Source organism: Manacus candei, unplaced genomic scaffold, assembly GCF_025592945.1.
Source record: "Manacus candei isolate 608988 ecotype Guabito, Panama unplaced genomic scaffold, ASM2559294v1 h1tg000071l, whole genome shotgun sequence".
NCBI classification, from domain to species: Eukaryota; Metazoa; Chordata; class Aves; order Passeriformes; family Pipridae; genus Manacus; species Manacus candei.
This window is the reverse complement of record NW_026138119.1, coordinates 8,741,328-8,762,248: the sequence shown is the minus strand read 5'-3', so window position 1 is coordinate 8,762,248 and position 20,921 is coordinate 8,741,328.

Here is a 20,921-nt window from a genome sequence, read left to right as displayed (position 1 = left end):
TGGTCCATCCAGCTTAACATGTTGCCTTCAGTAGAGAGCAACAAGAAATGCCTTGGGAAGAACATCAGAATAAAAGAAACTATTGGGTGTAACTCTCCAGTTTCCTCTGATTTGGGCTTGTGGGACTCCCTATTTTAATGCAATTCTTCTTAACACCTCTGACATTACAAAGTCCTGACATCTTACTATCATTACCACTGTCTTTAATGAAATCACTGGAGCACAGCACTGCAAAGGTTTCTAAAGATTTGCAAAGTAGTGTTTTTTCAGTGTGTCCCTTATCACCATGGAAACAGGCACAGTCTGTTTAACCAGAGGCAAAGGGAACAGCCTCCTCTCCTGAGGATGAGACAATGGTCAGGTCTCCTTCAGCAAATCTGTTGCTCAAGGCTGACCTGTTGGATGAGGTGGATCATCAACTTCTGCATCCTCCTTGGTGGATGCAAAAGCTTTGGACAGCCACGACCACCAGAGGTTCTCACTCATCCTGATTTGGAAATAATTTTGGATTTATTTGGAAATTAATCTTGATGATAAAGATTTCCACAGTCTGGCCTGTGAGAGTTCATTTGACCCCTCAAGCAGCCAGTCCTGCAGAGCAGCAGACCCAGCCTTTGGGAAGCAGAACATGTGGATCCCCTCACACTGTCATCACTCCCCAAATCTCCTTGGCAACAATTCTGAAATGGGGGGAAATCCAAGTTAAAAGATCTTGCAGTGACTGGCAGCATCTCTTGAAGAGGCAGTTCAGCATCTCTTGCTCGTGGCTGAGCAGATACACTGAGGAAGGTGATTTTAAGAAAATAATGGTGGTGTGGTTTGAAGGATGTCACGTCATGTTTGGTGTCATGAGGAGGGCAAAGCTCTCGGGGAGTTTTTTGGCTTTTACAGCCACACAAGGATGTGCAGGTCAGCTCTGCAAACTGCAAAACACTTGTGCTACTTCTAGGGAGACAACCAGGCAGTGGTGATGGCTCCAAAAGAAAAAGAGATCAGTGAAGGCCAGTGAGGGAAAAGTGGGATGAATTAATTCCTTGTGTAAAAACGTGTTGCTTTCTAATCTGAATCTGGTCAGCCCATGAGCACAAACTCACAAGAGGAGTTGGGAATGCTTAAATCTGCTGGGAAGATCATGGAATCATAAAATCCCAGAATGGCCTGGATTGGAAGGAACCTCAAAGATCATCCTATCCCACCCCCTGCCATGGGCAGGGATACCTTCCACCAGCCCAGGTTGCTCCAAGCCCTGTCCAACCTGGCCTTGGACACTTCCAGGGATGGGGCAGCCACAGCTTCTCTGGGCAACCTGTGCCAGGGCCTCCCCACCCTCACAGGGAGGAATTATTTCCAAAAATTTAATCTAAACTTAGTTTCAGTTAGGAGGCATTTTCCCCCTTGTAATAACATGTAGGAGCACAGAGCATCCCCTCATGCTCTGCACACTCACACTGAACACTTCACAGTGTTCCAGGACAGCCAAGGCAAACCCCTCAGGTGGCCCCAGGTAAGAGCAGGATCTTTGAATGATTCCCCTTTCGTGATGGGTGAAAGAGTTTGAAATGCAGCCCTGAAATCCTGCTCAGCTCAGACAGCCAGACTGTTCAGGCAGACAGCAATTTTTAAACAGTAACAGTACAGAACAAGTGGATTCCTCAGAGCTTTGTCTTAGGCAGTGGATAAAGCCCCATTAAATGAGTGGTTTAGGGGCACTCTGGCTGTCCATCCTGGCTTGTAGGTCGTGATGTGATTTCACACAACTTCAGTGCAACGCCCTGTCACCCCCTAATTCCTGAAAACATCACTCAGCAAACACTTTCACGCCATCATCTGCCTGATTATGCTGATTCCCAGAGCACAGTTCGCTGTTCTGTGCCTCCTGATCAATGGTGCAGCAATTCTCACCAGCCCTGGTTCAAGAGGTTAAATAGCAGGTGCCTGCCCTGCATTTGCATTGGCACGGTGCTGCAGCAAAGGGCTTTGCATAAAAGGGCAAGGAGGGAGAAAACAAGCAAACCACAAACCCAGCAGTTCGAATTATTTCTTGGTAGACATTGAAAGTGACTCTCTGTACTAAAAAAAATACAAAATATCCCAGCCACTTAATAATATTTATTTATCTCCTCCTCTGCTGAAAGGAAATAAACGTGTAGAGAACTGAAAACCCCACCTATGTGGTCAGTGGAAATTCACCCTCGATGAAAGTTGTGATAACTGAAACCTTTATAAAAGACATTAATGCCCAGTTTTTCAAGGGTACATAGTTACCCAGCTGCCCCTGAAATCCAGGGGGGTGAAGTGTGCAGGTGCCTTTAGAAATTTCTGGGTTTATCCCCAGTGGGAACTGGGTCCATTTTTCATCAAAACAATGATTTATGTTTACATCCCTGTAGTTTGTTACCAGAACCTCAGCCTTTGCTTTTCAAGGTCTAAGAGAACTCAGAGAAGATGCTCAATAATGTGTATTTTATCACCCCAAGTGATTCTTAACACCCTCCTAATTGTGTCTCAGCAAAGGCCCTGCTGGATTTCTTATGGAATCCCAGAATCCCAGAATGGTTTGGGTTGGAAGGGACCTTAAAGACCACCTCATTCCACTCCCTTCCATGGGCAGGGACATTTTCCACTAGACCAGGCTGCTCAGAGCTCCATCCTGCCTGGAACAAGATGATCTTTGAGGTCCCTTTTCTTCAACCAGAGTCCCCATTCCATGCCTGGTTCCTGGTTGCACACACGTGGATGCCTGCAAACCATTTGGGTTGGAAAATCAAAATCAATCAATTGAGCTCTCTGCAAAACACCATTAGCACTCAAAGGATGAATCACCTTGTTGTTGGAGGCTCTAAGTTTCCTCTGATGAATCATCCCCTTGTTGCACTGGGGGTTGTGTTTGTTCCCCACCTCTGAGCCCCAACCAAGGGAGCTGAGAACCTGGGCCAGGGCTGGAAGAGTTGTTTGGTTTTATTTTTTAATTCTATTTATTAGGATTTTTTAATTCTATTTATTAGGATTTTTTAATTCTATTTATTAGAATTTTGTAATTCTATTTATTAGGAACCACCCACGTGGTTCCCAATCCAAGCCTGATCACTGACTGATTAAGTGACACCCCAGTATCTCATTCCCAGCACTGTTGGGATGACACCTTTGCCTGTGACCATAAAACAACCCTTTGAGGGAGATGCTGCCTGTCTCTTATCTCTCATCCAGCATATTGGAAGCTTTCCAAGAATAGCAATGTTCTTTTTTCATTTTGTTTCTTGAATAAGATTACTGCATAAAAATAGACATCAGACAGGAGGAAAATGAGAGCAAAAAGGAAAGGTTAGAGCTGCCACTGCACAGTGTTATCTCCTTGGGAAGCTGCACAGAATTTATTCATGCTGTGCAGCCGCCTTACTTCTTCAAAAGAATTGTATCTCTCAGTCTTGTAAGGCAGTGGAAAATCAGGTATATTAAATTAACTGAAACTGGGGGAAAACCACCTTTTAATACTGTAGGTGAGATGCACCATCCATCTCTTTTGGAGTGCAGAGGCACTGAGATAGATAATAAAATGCAAGAATAAAACAATACAAGTGGAACAGTTATAGAAGTGCAATAGCTTTCACAAATTTATTTGCTCAGTAGGAATTATTGTCTGCCCAAGCACTCCCACTTCTTCCTGTGTAGCATCCCCCAAACAAGGCAGCTGCCTGACTTCCTGGAAAACCTTTGGAACCTTTCTGCAGTATGTGCTTGTGAGAGTCAATCCAAGTGGAAAACATGGAAAACTCTTTTCTGGGTATTAAACCCCTCTGCATTCTGATTAATGCCTTGGGAATAAGATGAAGAAGATAATGTGTGAATCTCAAAGCTGGAAGAAATGGGCTAATTAATAAGATAATTTCAATTAAAAAAAATGCAGGGATATTTAGGATGGGATTTTCAGGCACGTCCAGAGATTTCAAATAACTGTGAAATACCGGTTATTCTTTTGCAGGACACCAGAAGGACATTCATTTCCCACGTGGTTCTCATAATTTCCTGAAAATCAGGCTATTTCTATGTGATTCCAGCAGCATAATGAAAAATTGAGCCACTCAGATTCTGTTGCCTACTCTGGGGTCTAATAAAATAAAAAAAAAAAAAAAAAGAGGATTGTATCAATTTCAAGTTCAATAAGAGAGAGAAAAAGGACATTTCCAGTTGCTGGTGTGAGTGTGGTTCTTAAAGTCTCTGGACACACCTGAAAATCTTGGCCTGAGAAAATCCACGAGGTGGATGGAGGAGGAAGTTCTTTAGATGAAACAATTTGACAGGCTATTCAGGAAAAGTTTTATCCCCAAAATCTGGGAAATCATAATGCTGATGAGCCAGGAAAAAAAAAACAAACTTGAGGTGGGGGCTGAGCTGTGGGACAGGATCAGACTCGAGTTTTGCATCTTCATGTTGCCCTCCCACCCAGCCAAGGGAGTGTGAGGTGTGTGGGCACCTGGGGATGGAGGTGAGGAAGGGGTTTGGAGGGATAAAAGTGTCTCTTGGATGGGAAAGGGGAACTCAGGAACTTTGGAGGCACAGGTATGAGGGTCTAGGTTAGGAAAGGCATGGCTTTGGAATTGTTGGGCTGTAACAATAAGAATTTTCCAGTGTGTGAGTCTGAAACTTTTAGTAACTGCTCAGAGTAAGATGTGGAATCATGAACTAAAGACTAGTTGGTTTGATTTGAGTCAAAATCTATTATTTGTGTTCCCTGTGCCTAAGGATTGTGTGGAAAGCTTTTGACAGTAGAGAGATGAGTGATCTGAGGTCAGACTGAAAATAATCAAACCTCCACAGGGGCCGCCCCATCCCTGGTTAGAACTTCACTGGGAGAGCTGAATCACATCACCACTGAGTTCAGGTGGCAGTACAGGGCACCCAGGTTAGAAATAAAGACCCCACAAACAGCTTCTAAACCTTATCAACAGGGAAATATATGGTCTGCTTAGCATGGCTTTCATACACTAACCCCTAGTGGGTAAAAATACGAGAACCAGTAAAAAGCCAAAGCCACAACTATTTTGAAATGTGGTTGTACATCACAGGAAGAGCAGGAATGTAGGGTGAGAGTGTATTTATGATTCTGGCAGGTTGAAAGGCTTTGTCAGTTCACCTTTCTCAAAATAAGAAAACTCCATCACTTTTCTTCTCGGGGAAGAAACTGTGAAATCGTTTATTTTTTTTCCATCCCTGCAGGACAAAGAAGGGAAGAGCTTTCACAATTTCCACGGTGGTGAATGTGGCAGAGTGAGCTGCCTCGGGTGCCAGAGCTGCCTTCTGTCCCTCACAGCCTGGGAGGGGTTTATCCTCACAGCACCTCTCCAGGTGGATCAGTGTCGGTGCTGCTCCTGTGATAAACTGAGAGATGATTCGGGCTAATTAAAAAGCAAACAGTGTCAGGTCAATGTAACCTGGAGAGAGAAAAGAAAAACAAATCGTAAAACTTAACTGGGCCCCTACAAAGGCATAGAACAAGTTACCTCCCTTTTACCTTGTGTAAGATTTATAGTGAAGGAATTTCGTTTAGTTAGCCAGTTAATAACACCTTTCTTAAAAATTTATAACTTTGTATAGGTAACAAGCAAACATCTGTTGAATGTCTGACTTGACAATATATTATGGATGCTTACAGATAATATTCTTGTTTAAGAAAAACATCTGTTGAATGTCTGACTTAACAATGTGTAATGTTTATGTTTATGTATAATGAATATTCACAAAGTAGCTGGAAATAAATGTAGAACAACTGTCTTCTTTGGGTGTGACAGGCGTTGGGAGTTGTTAAAACCCCTCCCTGATCACCCAGAGCTGAATTTGCTTTTATCATATAATAAATTCTGATTGGAAATCACCCGGCTTTGGGTTTTTATTTCTCACACTTCTCTATCTCCTTGGTAAAGAAACCTTCACTTTCAGAAGGTGAAAGTGGCCCTGTACAGGCTTGGGGGTTAAATCCAGCTGTGCTCCCCGTGGTCTGGGAGCCTCTTCAGCCCACAAAGGCTTCCTGAAGGTCTCTCCAGGTCTCTCCAGAGTTGATGTGACATGACCAAGGACCACGAGGACACACAGAAAAGCTGCAGCAAGGGGTGTTTGAGCTTAAATGATCAGTTAAAATCCACACACACACACACAAAATCAGTGTTAAAATAAGGAAATACCACCTGTTTCCTCAGAGTGACAGGAGCTTTCTGTCCAGAGGTGAAAGTGCTGAAAGTCCCAAGGATGACACAAGAATGATATTTCAAAATACCTTAAGTGCTGGATGTCACCTGGAGCTTTGTATTCATGGCAATTAGCACAAGATCAGCTTGGAGGCAGCTTTTGGTTCCATCCTGGGGTGTCTTCAAGCAGGGGCTGATTTCAGGTCACCCATCACCATATTAAAGATAAAAATCACCATGAAAAAAAGCTGCAAGTCCCCTCCTTGGAGCACTGCAGCACCTGGATGCCACCAACACCCCTAAAGAGAGCTCCCAGCCCTCATCAATTAACAGCCACGCTAATTGGGATGTGCCGATGTTCAGCTCTGGCTGAGCACTTGTCTGCAGTGTTTTTTTGGAATTGCTGGGCTTCTCACGAGCTCCACTCATTGGCAAGGGGCAAGATTCCCGTGAATATGTTGGATTAAACACTTCTGGGCACCCCAGGCCAGTTGTGGAGGCAGCATCTGTGCAAAGCAGACTGTTCTTTCTCAGTAAGTGATTCATCCTGGCTTAAAATCTTTGCTTGCGGGGGAGTGGATGAGTTTGGCAATGTTTGAACCCCCAGCCCACATCAGGGATGAATTTAGTAACAGCCCAGACAAGTTGTTTTGTCTGGATACCTCCCAGATAGCCAAAGGCAATGACTGAGGGCACTTGTGAGGTGACTTAATTTGGGAGCAGGAGCCTCATTAGCAGGCACAATTAATCATTGTGGCTCTTGTGACAAAATCACCCCCATCACCCTGCTGAAGGTGGGAGTCATCAAACAGGCATAATGCACCCTGCCTGGGGATGACATTATAGAAGGCCATCATCAAGCAGGGACAACCCATGGATTGAGAGTGACCTCAGCCTGGTGCCTCCAGGGAGGATTGGTGACAACAGGACAAGGGAATGGAGGCATCACTGTGCCAGGCATCTCTGTGCCAGGCATCTCTGTGCCAGGCATCACTGTGCCACGGCTGCCAGGGCATCATCACTGGCTCATTTGCATAAGCCAGAGAAAATACATAAATCAGGGGAGAATGAAAAAGCAAAATCAGAATATTGAGCCTTGAGTGACAGTCCTGCTTGGCCCTTACAGAGGTAATTGTCAGGCAAACTGCTGCCTCTGCCAGCCCCTTCACTACAAGAGTCACCCTAAAAATACCCAGAGCCTTTTCAAAGCTGCATTTCTTATCCACAAGAAGGGCACATCCACTATGGATCCTGTGTGGTTTGCCCTCGGTGGAATTAAATCTGGCATTTCTTTCTTTGATTCCAATCTCAGAATACAAAAGCTCTGTGCATTCCCATTGACATTCACATCATTTCTACTTCAGCTTCTCTTGAATTAATTCAACCCGGGAATCTTCACAATGTCACTCTCAATTTATTCAGGCTGAGGCTGAAAAACTAATTCTTGTCCATTCTTGAATTCTGCCCCCTCTTATTCCTTTCTTTGATGCCTTTGTGCAACTATCTTAGTAATTCCTTGGGCACACCACACACAGAGGGTTTTGCTCTCCTCTCCTCTCTTCTCTCTCTCTTCTCTCTCTCTTCTCTTCTCTTCTCTTCTCTTCTCTTCTCTTCTCTTCTCTTCTCTTCTCTTCTCTTCTCTTCTCTTCTCTTCTCTTCTCTTCTCTTCTCTTCTCTTCTCTTCTCTTCTCTTCTCTTCTCTTCTCTTCTCTTCTCTTCTCTTCTCTTCTCTTCTCTTCTCTTCTCTTCTCTTCTCTTCTCTTCTCTTCTCTTCTCTTCTCTTCTCTTCTTTCTCCTCCCCTAAATTCCACTCTCAGTTTCAGGTGGAATTCAAAATCTTCAGGTAAAACTCAGCTGAGAAAAACCTACCTAGTTCAGACTGGTTTCAGTACAAACCTGAGCAAAACCACAGACCTGCTCACGGTTTCCAGACCAAACCATACTTTTCACCAGCTTTTTTGGGGTTTCATTATGAAAGTTTCATGGAGCCTGAAAAAAAAAAAAAACAGACACGATGCTGAAGTGTTTTGAATTGCTGCCTGTCCACTTCTGTCTACTGGGAATATAATGGTTGGCAAGGCAAATCTTTGCTGAAAAGAGACAGTTCTGTGCCCCCACACGGACCCCCAGCTAGTTTTAAATAAAAATAAATAGATTTAATGGCCCTACTTGGCTCCTGAGCTTTGGACTTGCTTTTGACCCTTCCAGTTTGAGTAAATTTCCTTCCAGTTTGAATAAATAAATAAACAAACAAACCAGATTTGGGAGCCATATTTCTCTCAGGAAAGGTATTTTCTAGACCTCAAATCAATTTGCACTCCTGTCTGTACAAGTTTTTAGCAGAGAAAACCTGTAACTGATTTTGCATCAGCAGAAACGATGCATTCTCAAAATATGCAGGGTGTGAAACTCCAGTTTCACCCAGTATTGGCATGTGGTTTCAGTCTTGGCTACATACCTGGAAGACAAAAAAAGTCATGGATTCTCTTCATCACAGTGTGAAATCAGTGCAGCCATGGCACAGTCAAGCAAACATCTTCTGTATCTCAGGGTTTAAAGAGATTTGGAAAATGCTATGACTTTAGTATTGTTCTCTCTTACTGATTAACAGCAGCTTTTCCCAGTGGAGATTAAAACTTGGATCATTTCTAAGTCAGGCCAGGGAAGTCCTCAAGCCCTTGGTAGCTCAGGCTGCTCACACAGGTGAGTGTGGTGCACAGGACAGGTGATTTCAGCCTTGAATTTGTGCCAGTCAAATAGTAGATAAAAGAAAAACATACTGAAGAGAATTTTCTTGAACTATAACTCATTTTTAGTGATATCCAAGCAAATGTGTGTGTTTTTGCTGGATGCATTTCCAAAGGCTGTGGCTCACCTACTGAGCCAATTCTGTCATCCAGGATATATCAGGACTAATTCTTTTGCTGAATTCCTTAGAAATTACCTTCTTGAGCCCAACTGAGCCAGGAAACTGCACTAGACTGGAAGATTTCATTTTAGAAGACAGCCAGCTTCCATCTCAAAGACACCCAGTCATGATGGACCTGCCACTTCCAAGGAGTTGTGACACTGTTTAACCAAATCCAGTCTCATGGATCTGCTTCTCTTTTCTGTTGGATTGACAGAGAGTCAGAGAGAGAGAAAAAGGAAAGACTTGTGGTTTGGTTTTTTTTCCCCCTCACCTCTTGTGTCATTAACTCTCACTTCTGCTGGTCAAAACTTTCTTTTTCTTAACTTGAATTCACACAGACCCAGGTTCAAATTTCCTCCTTTCCCCAGTATGAATAAATAAATAAATAAATCAAATTGCTCACATTACTCTGGGTAAAGGCATTTTCTAGACCTCCCATCATTTGTTCACTCCTTCCCCTGCAACTTTTTAACGGGGAAAACCTGATTTTCCCTGCTTGACAGAGAGAATAACTTCTCAAAGCAAGGCAGGGTGGGAAAGTGCAACTTCAACCAGTGTTTGGAGTGAATTAAATAAAAACACAGCAAATGATTGAAAGTTAGAGGCACCCACTCAAATGCAAAAAAAAAACAACCCTTTCTCTGTGGCCACTGTTAAATGTAACGAGGCAGTTTCAGGATGTGTTGGGTTTGTTGGGTTTGTTTGGTTTGAGCTGTTTTCTGGAGGAGTTAAAACTCAGACTGAAAGGAAATCTGCTTTCCCATCTGGCCTCTACCACAGCCCTCCTGCCTGGCCAGGGCTGGGTCACCTCCATGTCCACCCTGCTGGCTCTGGGAGAAGGTGACAGCTCACCCAGGAGGATCATTTCAGACAAGATCTCCATGACTTTCCTGGAGTTCCTTAGGCCAGAAGCCCAAGGGAAGAGGGTGGGAGAGGAGCAGTGACCACCCTGCAAGGAAAGCCACCAAGACATGCCCTGCACTTCTCTGCTGCTCTGGGAGCACCTTGGGAAGAGATGTTTGGAGCCAGCACTGAGTAGAAGGACCTGATAAGGTCTTTGAGTATTAAAACATACCTGAATCCGGCCTTTCCCACCCCAGAGCTCAAATTCTTTTACGAGAAAGGTCTTGATTTCCACCATTTTATGGACAGAAAAACTGAGACAGGTGATGGAGAAGTAACTAATGGAGCAGAGACACCCCAAAACCTTTGCCAGATGCGTTGGACAAGTGACATCCGTGGAGAACCCCCCCTGAACTCCAACAGGATTATGAGCCAGAGGAAAGCTCCAGGAGCACAGGGGGTTGTCCTGGTTTTCCCTGAGCTGGGCAAGGCCAGGAATGAGGGAAGGAGGGTGGTGAAGGTAAGGAGGAGGTGGTGGAGGAGGTTGTGAGAGAAGATGAAGCAGCTTTGACACGAGCAAAGGAAACCTCACGTTTGGAATTTCAAAAAGTCAACTCGACATTTCTGCCGTGGCAGATAAACATCTCTCTCTCTCTCTCTCTCTCTCTCTCTCTCTCTCTCTCTCTTGTGACTGGGAATTGTAGTTTTGCTGTTTATAAATAGAAAAAACCAACATGTTAGCTGGTGTTATTTCCTCTGGGGCTTTTTGGGGGTAGATGGGTGTGGGTGGTAAACAGCTCACAAAGGAGTTGTTGTTATTATTAGTCAATATGAAGCAGGGGAGGGCAGGGGCTGAGCCCTGATGTGCCAAATTCAGGCTCACCACAAGCCAAATATAGGCCTGTCATTCAACTACAGGGAGAGAGGGCCAGCACAGCAGAACCACTGCTCTGTGGCTCTCATTGTTGCTGATTTGTGATTTTATCTATATTTCTACAAGCAGTTTTCTTGCCAAGAGACAACTTAGGCAGGCACACAGAGATCTGAAAGTCTAAAAACTAGCAGTGAGACATAAAGGCATCGATAAGCAGCTCAGGAGGGTTAGCAGAGCACTTAAGAAAGCGTTTCAGCCTTGGCAAAGCCTCTCCTGTGTCGTGGTAACAGCCAGCAGTGGAAACATGTGGTCTGGGCTCTGTACAAATGCATTACAAGGCAGCCTGGGGAATTTGCAGGCTGAGCAGGGCGTGCAAAGGCTGAGAGGGAGCAAAAACCTGCCAGTTGTCTGGTCTTTAAGGCTCTGTCTGCCACCCTGAAGTGCAGGGACTGCCCCTTCTTGCCCGGAGCATCCCCAGGGTTGGGCAGCAAAGCTCTTCAGTGCTGGTGCCTGAATGGATCTGGCTGTGAGGAGAGGGAAAGGGAGCTGGAGTTGGGACTCAGAGCTGCCCCAGGTATTCCTGCACACCCTGGGCTCCAGGCACGGGGGAGAGTCACAGCAAGTGCCAGCTGGATCACCAAACCCAAGGTAACCTTGACCCTACAGGAGCCATGGCGTGTTTGGGGTGTGTGGGGTCTGTGCTGGCTTTAGGGTGACCTTCAGGGCAACCTCAACCTGTGACAGCCCAACTGAAGGACTGGGTCAGAGGATCTGCTTTTGCATTTCCAAGTCCAAACTGGTGTGAAACCAGTAGGAATGTCTCAGGTTGCCCAGAGAAGCTGTGGCTGCCCCATCCCTGGAAGTGTCCAAGGCCAGGCTGGACGGGGCTTGGAGCAACCTGGGCTGGTGGGAGGTGTCCCTGGCCATGGCAGGGGGTGGAATGAGATGACCTTTAATGTCCCTTCCACTCTGTGATTCTATGAAATACAGCAGTGGATTCCCCTCCTCTCAAAAATGCCGTTACATTAAAAGCAAAACCGGATTTTGGAAAGACGGCGCTTCTGATAAAACTTTCCAGAAGATTAAAAAAATAACTTTGCACCTTAATAAGAAAGACACAAGTTCAGCACTTCGGGAATCGAATCATTTCGTATTTCTCTAAAAATGACGTTTTGTTTTGGAACACTGCACTTGTTATTATTTTATTTATTCGATGTATTTATTCAGCTCGAAACTGTGGGAAAAATTAAACCCTTTGATCTCCGTGTGCTACGTTGTAGTGACAGAGAAAGGGACTTTTTCTTTGTGATCCATTTCTAGGATATTTTTTTTTTCTCTAAGTTATTCTGAAGTTTGCAGCATTATGACCCAAATACAGAAGCTAATTCCTGATGACATATTTGCATGTCTGGTGGTTTTCCAGCGATAGCAAACTCTGTCAGCACTTCCGTTCATCAATTTGGGAAAATTCCCTCACTGCCAGTCTTACAGATTTCATAACACACTGAAAAAGGATCAGTTTGCTTTGTTTTTTGGAGAAGCCAAGAATTCCTCAGTGCAATAAGGATTGGATGATGATGCACAAGAGGGGGCAGGTGGAAAAAGGAGGTGGAATGTGGGAAGAGCTGGACAAGTGAGGAGTTGTAGCAATAGGGGAGGGATTTGGTGGCTAAAAGATTAAGCTTTCCAAGGGAATGGGAAGGATGTTTGTCATGAAGACAACTCTGCCATGACATGGCCTAGAGCCAGGGTTCCTACTTCTGCCATGGCTACATCTCACTTGGGAACATTGCCATGGCACAGAGTCACAGGATACTCCGAGTTGGAAGGGACCCCCAGGGATCATCCAGTCCAACCCTCAGCCCTGCACAGGACCATCCCCAAGGGTCACACCCTGTGCCCCAGAGGAGCATCCAAACCCTCCTGGAGCTCTGGCAGCCTTGGGGCTGTGCCCACTGCCCTGGGGAGCCTGGTCAGTGCCCAACCACCCTCTGGGGGAAGAACCTTTTGCTGAGATCCAACCTGAGCCTGCCCTGACACAGCTCCAGCCATTCCCTGGGTGCTGTCCCTGGAGCACAGGGCCCCTAAAGGGATGGCTCAGGATGCACCACACATCCCATATGATCTGCTGCACCACCAGGGACTCTGCTAAGGCAACAGGGGGCTGGGCTGCCTGGCTGGAGAGGGAAGAGCTTGTGCCCTTTGTGAGGCAGCACTTGAGAGTGGCAGAGGGCTGGAGGAGGGAGCTGGGGCATGGCATAGCCACGGGGTGCCTGGGATGAGAGTCCAGGTAGGGATGGAGGGGGCAAACCAAGGATGAAGGGACTGTATGGAAATGGTCCAGAACTGGACAGGATGTCTACATGCAGCAGGGGACTGAAGAGGAACAGGGCATGAGGATTTTGGGGGTAAGGGCAGTGTGGTGGGCACAGTGGAAGTGGAATGAGGGTTTTGGGGGTAAGGGCAGTGTGGTGGGCACAATGGAGGCAGAATGAGGGTTTTGGGGGTAAGGGCAGTGTGGTGGGCACAATGGAGGCAGAATGAGGTGATTTAGGGTAAGGGCAGCACAGCGGGCACGGTGGAGGTGGAATGAGGGTTTTGGGGGTAAGAGCAGCACAGTGGGCACAGCAGGGGCTGTGTGACCTGAACAGACACTGGCACTGGACAGTACAACCATGAGTCATTGTGTTGGTAGAGGATGAGGTTGGAGATGTGGAGAAGACCCAGCCCAGCACTGCTGCTCACCCTCCTGCTTTGGAGCAGCAGCAAGGAGGGATGAACTCGGGCACAGCTCGGACAGTTCCATGGGATTTGGGCACGAGAAGCAGAGCCCATCCTTGCAGGACCCTTCCCCAGGGGATGGAGACAGGCAGAGTCAGGCAGCTCCTCTGGTGAGTACCCCAGCAAAGCAGCAAACAGATAGTGTATTTCTTTGAGAAATTATTTTGGGGACCATTTCTCTGACTAAAACCAGTGGCTGGGGTGGTGGTTCTCCGCACAAGGGGGAATTTTCTACGGGCAGCCTTTGAGACTGTTATGTCTCTATTTTTGTAATGTCAAAATCTAAATATTTAGCCTGACCTACAGCTGACTGTGCAGCAGAAAGGAAAGGAAACCAGCCAGGTGGAAAGCAAAGTGACAGAGCACATGATGGTGGCGGAAATCAAAGCCCATCCCAATTATAAGGAGAGTGCAGAGTCTGCTGAGTTTAACCCTGGTGAATAGTTCACTGGGTGCAGCCACTGAATGGCAATAAATCTGTTGGATTAATTTAGGTGGAGGAGGAGGAGGAGGCACCACAAGTGCTCAGGTTACCACAGGATACAGTCCTAGACACAGCCCACAGCCTGTGCTTTCAACACTCCCACGGGGGAATGGGCTGTGATAGCCATCTCTGAGCACACAACTGCCTTCCATGGAGGGCTGGGGCTCTAAAACCGGGACCAAGTGGTTCCATGAATCATCAATTCATTGGAAAAGGCACTTTCAGGTTGACCAAACCTGTTAATGGGTTTGAGCTGGATTTTGCTGAATGGTTGAGGTGAAACCACAAGAGCTGAAAAGTTTTGGAAGTGCTGAAACACCAGAATTAGGCGAAATTAAACAGTGGTTGATGTGCCAGATTAATCAGGTTTATACTTCTGAAAGCTTTTTGTTCTTGCCAAAACCTGAGACACGTGAGGGAGGCATTGTTCCTCATCCATTAACTGGCTGATTAAGTTACCAAAGTACACCATAATAACTGCAGATATGATCTCCCTCTCTGACTAATTCCAACCACAGTTTTGAGCAATCTTCCCCCATCCTCGAGAAATCATCACTCTTAAATAGCATGCACAAACCAGAATACCATAAACTGAATGAAAGTGGAGGAAAATACCCGGTAACAATTCCCTGAAAACTGCAGGTAAAAATTCCCTGTCTGGGACTCACTTTTACAGAATGAGTACAAATTAGAGAAGTCTGTGAATTCAAACACTTCTGGCCTGGACTCAACAGATCAATGACCCTTTCAATATTAGTTGGGTAAAGATAAGGGTATAACTTTTATTTTATACCAGGAGCAGCAGCAGCAGCACAGAAAGATGTGCTCCATGCATACAAGGAAACCATTCTGGAGCCAGTGGATGGAGATCATCAAGAGACACTTAATGAAACATCAAATAGAATCATGGAATGCTTTGGTTGGAAGAGACCTTAAAGATCTTCTCGTTCCAACCCCCTGTCATGGGAAGGGACACCTTCCACTAGACCAGGTTGCTCAGAGCCCCATCCAACCTGGCCTTGAACATTTCCAGGGTCACCATCTGCTATCTTTTGACCCTGCAATGAACCAGAGCACTGTACAGGGTCATCCCAAATACCATCCAACCCAATGCATCATCAGCAAGCACCATAATTAAGAACAAGATGCTTTGGGTGAGAGAATGAGCAACAGGCAAAACACAGTGGACATTCACCTGAGTTACCTAATCCTTGATTGAGTCCAGTTAAACACCCATGAAATTTATAAAACAGATGTTCTTTTCATTCATTTCCAGTGTTTTGAAGGGTTTGTTTTCCTGGGGTGCCCTTTAGATTTGTTAGATAACGAGCTGGGTTCATCTCTGGCTCCACAGCAATTGGGGCTGTTCAGCTGTGTGGAGACCCCACAGCACCTTCCAGTGTCTGAAGGGGCTACAGGGGAGCTGGAGAGGGACCTTCACTGGGAACCGGAGTGACAGAGAAGGGGGAATGGCTTCAGACTGAAAGAAGGGAAATTTGGGGTTGATATATGGAAGAAATTCCTTCCTGTGAGGGTGGGGAGGCCCTGGCCCAGGTTGCCCAGAGAAGCTGTGGCTGCCCCATCCCTGGAAGTGTCCAAGGCCAGGTTGGACAGGGCTTGGAGCAACCTGGGCTGGTGGAAGGTGTCCCTGCCCATGGCAGGGGGTGGGATGAGATGATCTTTAAGGTCTCTTCCAACCCAAACCGACCTGTGATTCTATTACTCTTTCTTTTTTTCAGGATTTAAAACAGTAAACAGCCCTAAGCCTCCAAACCTGGGGGGGAGGCCCAAGCTGGGCAGGAAGAGCTCTCCCTTCAGCTGGTGTGACCTCACCTGTGACTTTGGGAGCCTTCATTTCCACTTGGCCAAGGTGAGACATTTCAAGGCCTTTTCCTTCAGCCAGTCTTGGCTGCAGGACCTTCCCTTTGACTTCCAGTGTGGCTGAAGGTACTCAGCACATCCTTATGAAGCTGATCAAGCTGGACTTCAAAAAGCAGGAAACCTAGAGCTGTGGTCCAAAAATGGTCATTTTTGGCCACTTTTCACGTCTGGCAGCTCTTATTTCACTGCTGGCACTGCTCCAGGTGAGTGCACAGTGATAGCAGGCACTGGGGTTATTCATGATTTACTAAGTTGAAGGCTACACACTTTGTCCTTGTAAGACCCACAAGATTATTTTTCATGTCTTCATCCTTCCAAGAGGAACACCACGGTGTTTCAAAGCATCTTATCCATCTATCAAGAGAAAGAAGAGAATTACATATAAGTGCCTTTCCTGGGAAGAAGAGCCCAAGTCCCTTCCTGTAGTCTGAGGTACAGAAACATCAGCTCAAAGCACCTGATCCTCAGGATGGGGATGTTTGGGAGGCCTCTGGGAGAAAGTGAAAACCCATTTTGTGATGTTGTGGTTGGGACAAGAGAGATGGTTTGGTTCACTAATCATTCAGTGTCATTGGTTCTTTCTCTCTTTCTTTCTTTCCTTCTTTCTTTCCTTCTTTCCTTCTTTCCTTCTTTCATTCTTTCCTTCTTCCTTTTCTTCTTTCATTCTTTCTTTCCTTCTTTCATTCTTTCCTTCTTTCTTTTCTTCTTTCTTTCTTTCTTTCCTTCTTTCTTTCCTTCTTTCTTTCTTTCTTTCTCCCTTTTCTCTCTCTCTCTCTCTCTCTCTCCCTCTTCTTTCTCTCTCTCTTTCTTTCCTCTTGCTTTCTTCCACATATGGAAGAAGGTTTTCTTTAAGGAAGGAGCCTTTCCTTATGGAAGAAGCCTTTCCTTATATCTTTGCTTGAATAATTGCAAACCAGCAGAACCAGGTACAGGTGTTTTCCATGTGGGCAAGGGGGAACAGTGCAAAATAAGTGTTCCTAATCTTTCCTCTTCTTCCACTAAATGCTTCTTCTCATGGAGAAATCTAGAAATCCCTTCCAATTGGAACCTCTCAAACACACCAAGAGAGCAGGCCCACAATGGAATTCTGTGCCCCTGGGGATTTCCAGTTAACCTGTGTCAAAACCCAAGCACAAGGCACGAAACACCCAGTTGAATTGAGACAGCAAATCACTGCCAGAGCCAAAATCATCATCACCTTCCTCCCCATTGCTTCATGTGCTCAGCTCTCTGCTCCTCCAGGCACAGGGATGGGGATGAGCTCAGCAGGCACACAGGGGCTGCCTGGCTCTGCTGTAAGAATTTCCACGGAATGAAAGAAAAAACAACAACAACACAACAACAACAACAAAAAAGTGCCTCTAAAGGTTTGTTGTTTTTCTTTTTATTTCAAAAATAAAACCTCGAGCCCCAGGGGAACATATGACACAACCATCTCCCTCCTCCTGCTCTTTTCTGCATCATCTTGCACAGCACAGGCTGACCCGTGGGAGGACCTTGAGAGGAATTTGCCACAGGTGCTTGTAAAGTTAACCACATTCTTCTTGCATCCTCCTCATCCACACACTTCAGGGGTCTCACTGCACCCCTCAGGACCCTCAGGGGGGGTTTGTTCCCTGAGCTGACCAGGGCAGTGCCACAGTCCTTTGTCCCTGGGTAACCTTTCAGTGCTCAGAGCTGTTTATTGGGGCTCCAAAGCACTCAGGCAGCACTTGTGGGTTTCTGTGAAACGGCAAAACAAGAAATGTCCCCTGGTTCTCAGGAAACCATAGCAAACCACACCAGAAATCTATCAGCCTGAGGTGAGTTCTCACCGTGGCTGCATCTCTGGAGACCGGGGAACCAACACAGATCAAAGTTAGAACTGACCTGGCAACAGCTGACATGAAAACAAACCCTTAAAGCTGCCTCAGCTCTTTTGGCGAGTAAATACTGTTTCATTTTGGTTTTTCTTAGTAATTTTGGAACTTTCTGCTCTTGGATAAACCTCCTGTCGAGGCCAAGCAGAGCTGCTCAGTGCCTCCCAGCCGGGGTGCTCCTAGGAAGGGCTGCATCCCTCCTGGTCCTGGTGCTCCAGGGGGAAGGTGCTCCCATCCCCTTACCAGCTTTGTGGCCTCCTTGGGACTTGCTCCAACCCCACGAGGGAACTGGAAGGGTTTGGTGCCCAGCCTGCACTCGTGGCACGTGGATGTGCTTCGGAAGGATGTTTGCAACAATCTCAATAAAATAATCTGTGGCAGTTTGAGGGGAGGGATTTCTCTTTCCAGTGAAGTCCACTGGGCAGTTTAACCACAAACCCAGCTGTGCCTTTGGGGCCACGGTGCCAGCTCAGAGCCCTGCTGAGCTGTGAAACCTTCGTTAGAAAGAGATGAAAGTGCGGATTTTTTTTTTTTTTAAATGATTTTAAGAATGTTTGTTTTCTGTGCTTTAATTTTTTCCAGGAAGAGATAACTGAATCTCAGAACTGATGAGCTCCAAACCCTTAAATGCTGGCACTGCTTATTAGCTGCTTGCTCAGTGGAGAATATTCTTCCTTATATAGGTCTTTCAGAAACTAGGTCAGAGGATTAACGTGAGTACAGGGTGCTAAAAATCCTCTTTGACAGCCTGCCTTCCTTTATTATTTTCTCACTTTGCCCACTGCAGACCTGCCACCTCCTCTGTTGATTCCTCCTGGGGTCAGCAGCGATGACCACAAAAGGTACCTCCACTCAGCCCCTGCAAACACCCTTGGCTGGCCTGTCCAAGTGATGGATCCCTTGTCTTCGAGGAAGGACAGGTTGTTTTTCCCAGCAACGTGGCAGTGCCACACCAGCCCGGGCATTTGGGTGATTTGTCAGTGCAAAAACGCCTCAGCACAGATGCCCTGGTCCCCTGAAGGCTGGCACACAGCACCCACATTCTCGGGAGGTGCTGTTCTGAGAACGGGGCAGTGGGCTGGGTGCCAGGCCAGGGGTGAGGTGCTCACACAGCCCTCCTGCTGAAGAGCTGCACCTCCTCAGTGGGAGTTTCTGGGAAGCCCTGCAGGACAAATAACAATCACATCAGCTAAAGCCTTCTGTGAAATTGCCCTCCAGGCAGCGCCTTTTTTTCACCGCGCTGTTAATGCCTCACACCTTTGTGCTGATGGGGCGATTCTCACCTCATTGTTTACAGGAGATGGAGAAAAACTGCCTGTGAGATCCTTTGAATCACACCATGGCCTGGGTTGGGAGGGACCTTAAAGAACATCTCATTCCAACCCCTTGCCATGGGCAGGGACACCTCCCACTAGCCCAGGTTGCTCCAACCTGGCCTTGGACACTCCCAGGGATGGGGCAGCCACAGCTTCTCTGGGCAACCTGTGCCAGGGCCTCCCCCCTCACAGGGAAGGATTTCTTTGGTATAACACCTACATTTCCTCTCTTTCAGTGTGAAACCATCCCCCTTGTCCTGTCTCTGAATGCTCTTATAAAGAGTCTCTCTCCAAGATCTAGATCTAGATCTACATCCATGTACCTACACATACCCACACGTGCAGGTCATCACTAAAAGATCGAAAAACTATCATTATAAACCCATTTGCCTGAAATAGAAGTGATCTACTAGAAGGAAAAACACACTCTATTATCTTGTATTCACTTTATATACACTCAATTTACCCACTTTTCACCTGGGCACTTGCTGTTCAGCCAGCTGAGTGTGCCCAGGATTTACTACCTGTTTGTTCTGGCTCCAAACAGCCCAGCAGTGGCAGCTGCCTGGTTTTGTTGCCTTTGTGGTGGAGCTGAGGGAAAATCCTCATTTTTCCCGCCTCCCATTTAGAGGAAAAAGTTCCTGCCTTGCCTCAGTGTGTCTCCTTTTTGGCTGTGCTGTGACATTCCCTGGGCACCCACACAGGGAACCTGATCAGGTGGTGTTTGTTCAGTGTTCAACCAAGACAAAGAAAACAGATTCTCCAGCAGTCAGGGTGTCCCCAGAGCCTCCCAAAGAATTGCTCTATCGAGATGGGAAGTTTGTTGAGAACTGCCAAACTGTAGCAAGGAGAAAAGCTCCCAGGGTACAAATTGTTAAGATTCTTCTGTGGGTGATGCAAAAGTTTCCAGCCAGGAGTTTTAAAGTTGGAAATACACAATTACTGCTCCTTTACTTTAATTATGTTCACCACCTGCTCAGGCCTGAGGCACACAGAGCCAGCTCTGATAGATGGATCCCCCCCAGCACAGACACCTCCCTGCTTCTCCCTTTTTTACCTTTCCTTAATGTGCTTTGAAGCACTTACAACAGTTAGGGAGCAGGTTGCTACAGAAATCGGAGCACTCCTACTCAGAAACACGCCATAACTAGAAAGATAATCATGATTTCATCACACACTGGCAGAGGAGTGGAAGTTAAACCCTTTTAAAAATATTTGGGAGTGCTGGTGATCCCCCTTTGCAGCGTGGGGCTGAGGAGGCAGCAATCCCTGTGAGATCCCAGTGCCTGCTGCCACCTGAAACCTCCGTGGTTTCCTCTCACTTTCTAAGCTGCAAAGAAACATTGATATTTATGCTGAGCTGGCAGAACTTTATGGTCTGTGCACCAGTGGTGCTCCAGCCTTGAAACTGTTATAATGTTATATAAATATATATGTATTTGTATGTACGTGCTCATCTGCACAATGAACACACCATGTGACAGGTGGATGTTGGTCACGGCCCCAAGGCTGCCAGAGCTCAAGGAGCATTTGGATGAAGCTCTCAGGGGCAGGGTGAGATTTTTGGGGTGTCCTGGGCAGGGCCAGGAGTTGGACTGGATGATCCTGATGGGTCTCTTCCAACTAAGCACATTCTATGATCCTATAAACACATAAAGACAGGGATAGTTTTTACATATACACAGGTGCACACAGCTATGCATCCATCCATCCATCCATCCATATTTCCCACCTGTCGAAGTGGGAAAAGGATAAAATTATTTGCACCCCCTGCCCTCAGAGCATCATTTAAC